Here is an 11,480-nt window from a genome sequence, read left to right as displayed (position 1 = left end):
ACTATTAAAAGCAAAGGTGTGGGGAAACCATCTGAGAAAATTCTCTGTTATTTCCCCTTAGAGGAACCCTGAAATTCTCTTTCGAGTTGCAGCTTGGAGAAATTTCAGTTTGAACCCTTAATTGAAAGCAGTCTTGTTTCCCTTATTGAAATGAAGACTACACTGGATTTCAGGAGTTAGATTTGTTGTTGTTGTTGTTCTGAAGAAAATAATCCCTTTATTATTATCGTCACACCATCAGATTGTTTGGGAGAATATTTGAAAGGCAGAATATTTAAAAGCTATTGATGTTTTTTGTCAATGACCCTTTCATTGCTTTGTATTTTGTATTCAAGAATAAAAATGAAAGTGTAAAAATATGCATATACACATCTATTACACAAACATATAAACATCAGAGCCAATGAGGGATCAACTGGTTGTTAAGATCATTTTGTTGGATTAAATGGTGCAGTGACTATTTGAAGGAAGAGGAATTATTTCTCTGTTTTAATGGTGTTTTAATGTAAACTGCCCTGAGCCTTTTGGAAGGTCGGTATAAAAGTTTTAATAATAAATAATAAATAAATTAATAAATAAATAATAAGAAATGATATGCAGCCATGTTCCATCTCAGGCTCCATCTAAGAGGCATTCCCTCTTGAGTAAAAAAAAAAGGAATCGGAAGGCTTCTTCCAGGATGATGCATGCCAGCTGTAAGTAATTGTGTTCAAAAGTGATCCACAATTTGAAAAAAACCAAAACAATCCTCAACAAATGGGGCATCATTTTAATCAATGAAAATGATTTTTAATTGCTTAATATTTGTTTTACCTAAAACATTTCTCTCCTGCCTTTCCAACAAGCTCAATATTGCAATCCTACTTGCTATAGATCCTGAACTATAGATTTTTATATCTTATAGAATCACAGTATATGGATCTAGATATTGCTGTGGCAATTGTTCACAATAGGCATAGAGAATATAATTGATTTATAGCTTTCTGCATTTCATGACGCATGCTTAGCATTTTCCATATGGCAGGGACTGGAGAGAGAGTTTATCAAATGAAAAAAATAATGCACAGATTGCATATATTGCGAAGAGTCTATTGCTAGGCCATGTTGGGTGATTGTGCTGTATAAAAAGCAGTAAAACACAGAGTTATTTAGTATTGGCATAGATTATTTATGGGTCTTACACAGAGTAACTAAATAAATAGTATAGTAATGGCCACAGAGAAATACAAATTTGTCCGTCAACACATGTTTATACAAAATGCTACAGATGTGTTTCCTGCTATTTGCAGGGAAAATCAATCGTTTCAGTGCCAAAATATAACCTTTTAACATGTGGGAATACTTTCTAAACGGATATTTAGAAAATACCATATTTATTCTGGGTTTTTTCTTGCCTTTGCTACTCAGGTTCTGCAGAGCGAGAGTGGTTCTCCCCCGCCTTCTCCAGCAGACACAAGTATAATTTTTACCACTTTTCTCCAGGAGAAAAGTTATTTTATCCAAACAAAACATTGACGTTAAACTGCACCCTCTTACACAGCACAGTGCTTTAAAGAACTTAATGGCTTCTCCGCATTTTTAATGGCTGCGATATTACACAGCTAACAAACAATTTCAGAATTAAGTTGCCACAATTAGGAATTAGAAGCAGGTGGCTCAATAATGGTGCTTTTTCATTTCATTTATTAAAAGGATGTGGTGGGGGGAAGCCCCCCCAACAATGCAGAGCTTCAGTTATTTCCATCAGCTCCATAGTAAGAGCATGTAAGCAATTTGCAAGACTCAGATAATTTAAAGTACCCTCCGTTTATTCCTTGAGTTTTAAAAGCATCTTTTCAGCCATCCCAAATTTGAAAAGCTCATTTATTTCCAGCTTTAAAAGTGCAAATTTGGGCTGCGGCTGCTTGGATGCTGTTTAACAGTGCTAGGTTGATTTTGCTTTTATTTTATTTTTCTGAAGAACAGATGGATTGCATTTCCATGCTGGGTGATCCCTGAGGTAGGTGTCTATGTGCATCTGTGTGTTGTGTGTGTGTGTGTGTGTGTGTGTGTGTGGTGTGTGTGTGTGCATGTTAAAACCTCACAAACAACCGCACAACAGCATCCCCCTGAAGCTCGTTTCAATATTTCTTGCTTCCTTGCCCATTTGCAAAAGAGGGTTTTTAAACCGATTCTGCAGTTCCCACAAGATTCAGTGTTAAAAAGGAGATATTAAGCAAAAATGTTATTGATAAATACACCATTTATGTAAGTAGATTCTTCTCCTCTAAACAGACAACCATGCAACGCCCCCCCCCCACCCCGCCATCTCTCTCTCAATCTCTCTCTCTCTCTGCAACATTTATTCTTTCTACAGGAGGCTGGAAGCTGTGACCCTGGTGCACCCTCTAGTGGCAAATCTGAGGAACACAATCTTGCTTTTTACACAATCCCCTCCTCACTGCACACGTGATATGTAAAAGACAAGGCTCAACAGCAAAACCAGGCCCCATGAGAGAAATGCTGGGTCCTAGAGAATAAATAATAATAGTTATCCACACACCCCCACCACATTAATGTTGCCAGATTTCTTTTTATAGAGGCTTGTCCCTTTATTTTAAAGGGTTGTTCTTCATTCCAGAACTTTACAGGACTATAGGCGAAGGGGTTTTCTGACTGGAGACTTAGGTATTTTTTGCATCCTTCCAATCTGAAATGTGAATGCACAACTTGAACAGGCTAGGCTGTATGCTCGATTTTAAAAACGAGATCTTCCGCTTTCTAGCTTGCATTAGCAATATTCATAACACATGCAGAATTACCAGACAGACTCAAAAACACTTTTAAAGCCACGTGACAAAGTGATTCTAATTGATAACCCTTGTAAGTGCATATTTCCTATGTTCAGAGAACATGAAGCAGTCTCTTAATTCTGGACAGCACTGCTCCAACTATCTCTTGTAGTCCTGGTTAGTTTTCCTTTATTAGGGGTTTTCAAACAGGAGCTGGAACCGGCATCTCTTAGGGATGTTGTAGAAGATTCCTGCTTGGAGCTGGGGTGGACTAGAAGACCTTTGAGGTTCTTTCCAACATTAAAATGCTGTTATGCTAATTATAATGTTTCAGCTATAGCTCCCCCTTTACAAGAGCTTCCTTCACACACACACACACACACACACACACACACACACACACACACACTTCTCCCTGTCATTGAGTTTCATGTTGCTGGGGAGCGCATATGCAAACATCACAACTACATAAGCCCTATTCAGACATTATGTTGTATGTGTGTACAGGTTTTTGTACACATGTACATCCTTTTGTGTGAATAACTGTACATGCATTAACTGTAAAAGTGAGTCTGGGTGCAGATGCCCTCAAATGCAGGGCACAGAGATGAAGTATACTCTTGTTTAGGTGTTCAGCCTCATGTGTGAATAACTGTATGCATGTACAGATCTGTACATGCATATACTGTATGCTGATTGTATGAGCATTGAATGTAATGTGAATAGGGCTGTAGGCAAAGGCAACTACATGGACCTTCCCCATCCAGTCACTGCATTACAGGAAGGGTAGGTAACACTCAGGTGGTAAATATCCACACAATCAGTTCTACCAGTGTTCACTGGTCTCTTTGACTACTTTCTTCCCTTATGTGTTGTAGTAAACTCCAATTCTGCCCCACAGCAGACAGGACAGTAGGGTGGGAAAGGAGATCTTTGGAAGAATGAGCCAGGAGGATCCGGGGCTACATTCTCTCTCTTCCAGCCACACAATTTGTCAGGAGAACAACAATGGCTTAAGACCTCATGTGCGCAGCTAAAAATGCCTGTGTGCAGTGCTATGATTGGCACTTCTGGAGTGCAGTTGCTTCTGAGTGGAGGGGGCAGTTTTCACTGATGACCCTGGAAGCGCTCCATGTAATCTAGAAGAGGGTCCCTGAGGGCTGTGCAACCCTCATGGACTACTTCCAGGTAGGGGGAGAGAGGATTGGCAGAGATCACTCCATGCAGGAGCACCTGTGCTTCAGAAGTGTCAGTCCTAACACTGCACCAATGCTTCATGCATGGACACAGGATGGCAGCCAGTATCTCTGGGTTGCAAAGTGGGAACCCTACCTTCCAGTGGCATCTGGTGGGCCACTGTGTGAAACAAGATGCTGGACTAGATGGGCCTTGGGCCTGATCCAGCAGGGCTGTTCTTATGTTTGCTCCTCCAACCCCTGCCCTTAGTACTGGGAGTTAAGACAGGAAAGCAATACCAAGAAAGCCAGAATAATATTTACCAATATTCCATCCAGGGTTTCCAAACCTGTGGTACTCCAGATATTGCCAAGATGTAATCCCCATCATTCTAATCTACAATGTATTGTGGCTGGGGATGATGGGAGTTGTAGTTCAGCAACATCTGGATCACCACAGGTTGGGACCTCCTGTTCTAGTTTTTTTCTGCTGAACCCTTTGAACTAAGTATTTCCATCAAGGTCCACTTTCAATCAGAGGTGCACCTAGGTAATTTTGGAGCTTGGATCAAAAGGCCTTTGGAGACACCCCACCCCCACTGCAAGTTAAGCATCACCCCACTACACACACACACACACACACACACACACACACACACACACTATTTTTAACACATGGGTTCTTGAGGGCACAAACAGCAACTGAACTCACAATAATATAAGAATATAGAAAAGATATATGCAAATATGCATTAGGAGAAACATTTGAACATGCAACTTAATGTATTCCCGTCTCACATATCCCATCCCACATATTTCTTTCCCCACTCCCCACTTTGTCACTAAAGCAGAGGTCATGTTCGGCCGCCTGGAGCAGAGCCACCTGGCGCGGTGCGGGCCAGCGGTTTGGCAACCACACCACCCAGGACAGACTAAAGAGGATTTGGGGACACACACCCCTCCCCCAGCATGTGTGGAGGCCCTGGACTTCTGCCCGGAAGTCCAGGCATAAGAGCGCCTCTGCTTGCAACACCTGAACTCTCTCTGAGCTATCTACTATCTAGCTGTTCCCATTTAGTGCATTAGCAGAGTAGCTGAGATATTGTACAGAACTCTTTGGTCACCACAACTCACTAAACCCTAAGGAGAATTCAGCTTCTGTGGAAAGAGCCACAATATTCATCTGTGGGATTTTCAGATGTCGGCAGGTTTGGGTAGAGGTATTTGGGTAAAGGTAATACAAAGGTGTGGGGTGTGTGTGTGTGTGTGTGTGTGTTTTAAAGAAAGATAAAATTAAAAACCCTTCCTTGTATTCTTTATCACAACACTTTCCGTTGGGAAACAGAATACAAACATCTCTAAGCCTGTTAAAGAACAGCTCCCCTCAAGTTTCCTAGGCAAAGCCCGAGGGGATCCAACAGTTGTTGGCTTCTCTAAAGCAAAAGCCCAGGCATCTTTTTTTGTGTTTGCACCAATGCGGTCGTTTTACATTGCTGCCTGGTCTACTGTCCCTTGTTCTTCCGCTGCCCAAACCAAAGGTGTTTACGAAGTGTGAATTGTCCCAGGCAGCTTTAGCACATGGCGGAAGGATCTGCAGCATCAATGAATGCTAGCACGCAGAGACTACTCTCGTGAGAGCTAACCCTGAATTAGTAAACCCTTAACCCCCTTCTGCTTTGGCAGTGCACGCCCAAGCAAGAACACTATTGTGAAGTTAAAAATAATGATGATAATAATATGTGCTGTTCTTCTTTCAACGTTTACTGGTGGTGGCAGTGGGGGAGGGTTTATACTCTGGGAAAACTCGGGTTGGAGCCGCCTCATGAGAAAAGGACTTAATGAACCCAGGGGTATTTCCCTGCTTTAGTAATCCCAAATTTAGACTTTGTGGAACTGTAGCTAGGAAGCTGTATTAACAGAAGCCTCTGATTAAAATAGTGAACTTGCATTACATTACATGCGAGTAGTTTTTTTTTTATAAGAGGGGAAAGGATAAGCAACATAAACAAGTCACTTCTTCACGTGATGCAGGGTACACATCCTGTGAAATAATTGTCTTTAAGCCATACACTTCTCTTGTAAAGAGAAGGAGAGCCAGCGTGGTGTAAGAGTGCTGGACTAGGACCGGGGAGACCTGAGTTCAAATCCCCATTCAGCCATGATACTTGCTGGGTGACTCTGGGCCAGTCACTTCTCTCTCAGCCTAACCTACTTCACAGGGTTGTTGTGAGGAGAAACTTAAGTATGTAGTACACCACTCTGGGTTCCTTGGAGGAAGAGAGGGATATAAAATGTAAAAAATATAAACAAACAAACAAACAAATAAATATAATCCCCACCCCCAGGTAACTCAGTTTGGTTTACTGTATCTCAGTCTGGTATACTGGATCTTCATTGTAGCCACCTAATGGTGCAGCAGGGAAATGACTTGATTAGCAAGCCAGAGGATGCCGGTTCAAATCCCCCTGGTATGTTTGTTTCCCAAACTATAGGAAACACCTATATCAGACAGCAGTGATATAGGAAGATGCTGAAAGCCATCATCTCATACTGCTCGGGAGATGGCAGTGGTAAACCCCTCCTGTTTTCTACCAAAGACAACCACATTTGACGCAGATGTTCCAGAACTGCTACATCTACGATGCAATGTAGACGTCTATTAGCAGGCAAACTGAGCAGAGAAAGTAAATGTATAAATCCTAGGGTGTCTGCCTGAAATGACTATGAAGTGATAACCTGACAGAAGGGGTGTAGTTTTGTATTTTAATTATTATTAGCAATACAGGCATTTTTTTCTGCCTTGTTTAAGCAAAGATCTCTAAGGAATGGCATTTGTTCAAAATGTTTATACATTGGATTTTTAGGAAGATTTAATCAATTATTTTTGTAAACTGGATTTTCCATTCCCACCCCTTGCCTTTTGGTGGGGTGCGGCCCTGTTTTTTCATCTGGATATTTCCATTAGCCTGATTCAGATATTATGCTGTATGAATGTACAAATGTCTGTACACTCACAGAGTTGTTCATATGTTTTTGTGGATTACTGTACCTGTGTTTGTTTTAAAAGTGAATCTAATAGGCCCTTCAAATGCATGCTACTGTACAGGCAGGGGCGTAACTACTATTAGGCAAGGGGAGGCGGCTGCCTGGGGGCCCCCCACGCCTCGAGGGGGCCCCCAGAGGCAAGTCACATGACTATATATTGTGAAGTAAGAGTGTGTGTGTGTGTGTGTGTGTGTGTGTGTGTGTGTGTGTATCAGTGAGGGGCCCATTTTAAAATTTTGTCTCTGGGCCCACTCCAGCCTTGTTACGCCCCTGCGTACAGGTAGGAAGGGTATTTCTGTATCTGCATTCAGCATAATGTGAATGACTGTACCTGTGTATAGATCTATACCCGTGTACAATGTACACTCATTCTGTGAGTGTTGAACATAACGTGTGAATAGGCCTATTGTGTCATCTGAATCTGGCTCCAAAAAAGAGTATCTGTTGCCAGTGAGGTCAGATCCACTACCAAATCAAGAAAACAAGATTTCTTCTTTCTGAATAGGTAGACACGGACAGCAAGATCTCATATTCAGTACTAGAGTTATACAGAATATTCTCCTCATTTGATATTCAGGTCAAAACTAGTGATTTCTGTGAGGTAGAAATTTCTCCCAAAGAAACTGAAGCTATTCCCACGATCACTAGAAAGCGGGCTAAGGGAGCCTGCTTTCTAGTACTCGTGGGAACCACCAGGCTTGCAGGCGAGCCTGGTGGTTCCAAGGTGGCCAGCCCGCCTAATTCCCCCTCCCCTTAAACAAGGTTAATGGAACAAGTGCTCCATTAACCTTTTCCCCCCTCGTGCCCGTCACACATGGCAACACATGAGTAGACCCCTGACCAGGAGACTGTAGCCAGCCTCCCAGCCTCGGGGGTCTCTCCAGAATGCCGCACGCACTTGCGCGGGGCATCCTGGGATTTCCGGGGGCCAGGCGGCCCCAATCCCCACAGCCCCCACTGATCCATGATGGAGCCGGTAGTTGTATGGGCGGCCAATCTGGCTGCTCAGGGCTGCAGGCTTGATTGTCTGGTGCCCAGTAAGGTGCTTCACACTAATCGTGTGAAGCGCCTCACTGAATATTTACCTTCGTTTGATCCTATCTAGTGCCAATTCTACCCCATCCCTTCATAATCCTGCTTCTTTCTTGCATCCCCCCCACCCTTGGCTGCTATTGCTTTCTCATGTGGTTAACAGAACAACATGTAGACAAAATTGCTTTGGGATTGTTTTAATGAAAGGCGGTATATAAATTTAACAATAAATTAAAAAATAGATGTGGTTAACAGAGCAGCATCATGATGTTATGTAGCCAGTCAGATTTGGCTGTAGGATGATATCACTGAGGGGAAGTGAGAGCAAGGGGAAGTGAGGGCAGTTTAAACAAACCAACATTTTATCGAGAGTGCAGAGAAATCATGAGAAAGGGAAGGCATTTTTAATAGTTCTGAAAATGTTCACCAAAAGAAAAGAGTAGTCTCAGTCCAACCCTATTAAATACACATTTTGTACACACCAGCATAACTGAATAACTTGGCTATATCAATCCACTGGGAGAGGTCACCTGGGGACATGGACTGCATTGTCAGCAATATGCAGACTTGACTACTGCAATGTTCTCTGTGTGGGGCTGCCTTTGAATGTAGTCTTGAAAGTCCAGTCGGTACAGAATGTGACAGCCAGGTTAGAGGAAATAACTAAATACAAGGCCATTCAGACTGAAATTGAGCGGCTCTGGAAAAAGAAAACAATAGTGGTGCCAATAGCTGTTGGTGCCCTTGGTGCAGTACCAAAAGAACTTGAAGACCATCTTGACACCTTGGGCATCAATAGAATTACAACACATCAGCTACAGAAGGCCACACTGCTACGAATACTAGCACGAATACTACGATGCAATCTTTAATTTTTCTTTAGTTATCCTAGACCCTTGGAAAGGGCCTGATAATTAAAGTATCAAATCCAGTCAATAACATCTGGTAGACTGTGTATAAATAGCATAATAATCCTCTATAATAAAAGGCTAAAGTGTAATCCTGTGTCTGCCCGTGTCTTTCTCAACGTCCGAGAAAGATACGGCTGCAGGCACCAGGCGGCCATGTTGGCTCCCAAAGCGAAAGGAGGAGAAGCGGGGACCGGGGAGGGCCGAGGCGGCAGCGGCGGGGCCGGCCCTGCCGCTGAAGTGGCCGTATGGAGCCTGGCAGCCATGAGGGAGTAGAGTCCAAAAGATGGCTGAGGTTTGGATGGCTGCGGCGGCGAGTGGGGCCCATGGCGGCCGTGGCGGGGCGGCGGTTGGTGGCTGTGGGGCCGACCCGGCAGCGGAAGGGCAGCCTGCAGTGGGCCCCAACACCAGGGGCTGAAGGTGGGAATGGGGGGAGCGGTGGCTGTCCGGCAGCCACCCGCAACGATGAACAAGTGGCGGCAGCGGCCACGGCGTGGCGGGCCCGCCGCGGCCGGCATCGGACCCAGTCGCCGCCTCCTGCTGCTGCTTCGCCGCCGCTTCCAAAGTAAACTGTTTGCCGCCCGGGAGGAGGAGCGGTGGGCTGGTAAGAAAAAAAATTAAAAATGCAGGGGGGAGGGGCAAGAGGGACTGGGACAGGAGGGTGAGAGGGAGGGGAGGGTGAGAGAGAGGGGTGGGAGAAGGAGGGAGGGCAAGAGATTGGGGTGGGAGGGAGGGGAAGAGAGGCAAGAGTGTGGGGCCAGAGGAGGCGGTGGGCCCAGCCGGGTGGAGGAGAGGGGAAAAACGTAACTCAACTAGCGCCCGTTAATTTAACGGGCTTAAAATCACTAGTAGTATAATACAATACAATACAATACAATACAGTACAATACAATGCAATGCAATGCAATGCAATGCAATGCAATACAATATACTTTGGGCATCAATAAAATTACAACACATCAATTACAGAAGTCCACACTACTCAGGACAGCTCGAACACCATGAAGATATCTTTAATTTTTCTTTAGTTCTCCTAGACCAGGAGTGAATAATTCAAATGCCCCAGTGGGCCAGAATGAACCATAACTTGGTGTGTGGGGGCTGAGATCAATTTTCAGCACATCAAGTACTGCATTAAAATGAATGATTAAGAATATTAAAGTGAGTTGCAGAGGGTTGGAGTCAGGCACAAAGGTGAGGGGAAAGAGGGATGAAAGATGGTGTCAGTGGGGGCACTTGGACCCACAAGGAAGGTGTGTGTGTGGGCACTTGGTCTCAAGCAGCCGATTGTGTTGAGCCACTGCTGCTTGTCAATGGGACAGGCCAAGAACTCTTCATGGTTCTTGCTGTTGCTGCAGAACCTTCTTTCTTGTGGTCCAACATAGAAGTCCTCGGAGGTCAGATCTGGGCCCCGGGCCTTATGTTGTGCAGGCCTGTCCTAGACCCTTGGAAAAGGCACAATAATTAAAGTACCAAATCCAGTCAATAACATCTGGTTGACTGTGTGTAAATAGCATAATAATAAAAACTATAATATTTATAGAAAAGCTAAGAGAAAAGTGCGGTGTTCTTCCTGGATCAACACCAAGATGTGAGTGAGGAAAGCCCAGGTATATCAAGATGGAAGAAATATGCACAGCCTTCCTTAGAGTCAATGCAATATAGCCAATTCTGCATTTGGTTCAAGTGATGTAGTATTCAGAAGCCTTCATTAAGTCGGGAGTGAAGTGCCATATTCACATATTACTTCATCTTCACTGCTTCGGTAGAAGCATTTCGCACTCTTTTTAAAAGTACATTATTATTTTTGCTGTTTGTGAAAATAGGCCAATATACATTATAATATGTTTACGAGGTGGCAGCATACAAATTCAACACTTTTAAGAATTGACATTCCATTCCAAGATCACTAAAAAAAAAATGGTTTCAAATGGCTGTGCTTACTTTTCATAGCAAGTTGAGGGATTTCCCCCCCTTTTTACACTGAAGAGTTTGATGGCTGCAATTTGATTATTAGCAGAGAAAAGTGTGTAGATGGAAGTGATATTTAAATTTCAGCATGTGTTGCTATTACATGGGGGATGGAAAAAATGTTTAGTGAAGGGTTTTTGTAATATTGCCAATACTGTTTATTTATCCCATGTCAAAAATGCAGTCGAAATGGTTACAAAAAATGGCAGCAGGCATATTCTCCAGTCCTTTAGGGGAACATTCACTTCCACTGTGCAAGCCAGTTAGTGGGCTGCAAAACTATCCAGCTCTTCTCCCATCAGAGGAAACCTGCTACTTGAAATAACTCATTGCAAGCAAAGCCATTATGAAGGGTTGTACTGGGTGCCTTTCAGCCTCTAAATATCACCTGGGGAATCTGGCCAGAGCCCTGGCTCCACTTTCTCACTGTACCTCATTCACCACCGCTCACCCATTTGTTGAGCAACTGTGGGCAGGTTCACAGAGAGCACAGAAACCACTTGCAATCTTGGCTACCCAGTTGTCTGTGATTGTGAGAACTCACCCTATGGCAGGAGCTGCATGCTCTCTCAGGGCAG

At 43.7% G+C, this 11,480-nt stretch overlaps 1 protein-coding gene across 1 annotated transcript in view; it reads left to right on the top strand.

Moving 5' to 3' along the window:
* The first annotated feature begins 1,877 nt into the window (after nucleotides 1-1,877).
* Nucleotides 1,878-11,480, top strand: part of VRK1 (VRK serine/threonine kinase 1) — a 103,346-nt gene continuing 93,743 nt past the window's right edge. The window contains exon 1 of the mRNA XM_053259027.1: nucleotides 1,878-1,999. The gene's annotated coding sequence lies outside the window, so the exon portion shown is untranslated. The remainder of the gene's footprint in view (nucleotides 2,000-11,480) is intronic.

Source organism: Hemicordylus capensis, chromosome 1, assembly GCF_027244095.1.
Source record: "Hemicordylus capensis ecotype Gifberg chromosome 1, rHemCap1.1.pri, whole genome shotgun sequence".
In the NCBI taxonomy this organism is placed as follows: Eukaryota; Metazoa; Chordata; class Lepidosauria; order Squamata; family Cordylidae; genus Hemicordylus; species Hemicordylus capensis.
Note: the sequence above shows the minus strand (reverse complement) of the source record. Positions and strands in the feature narration are given on the sequence as shown.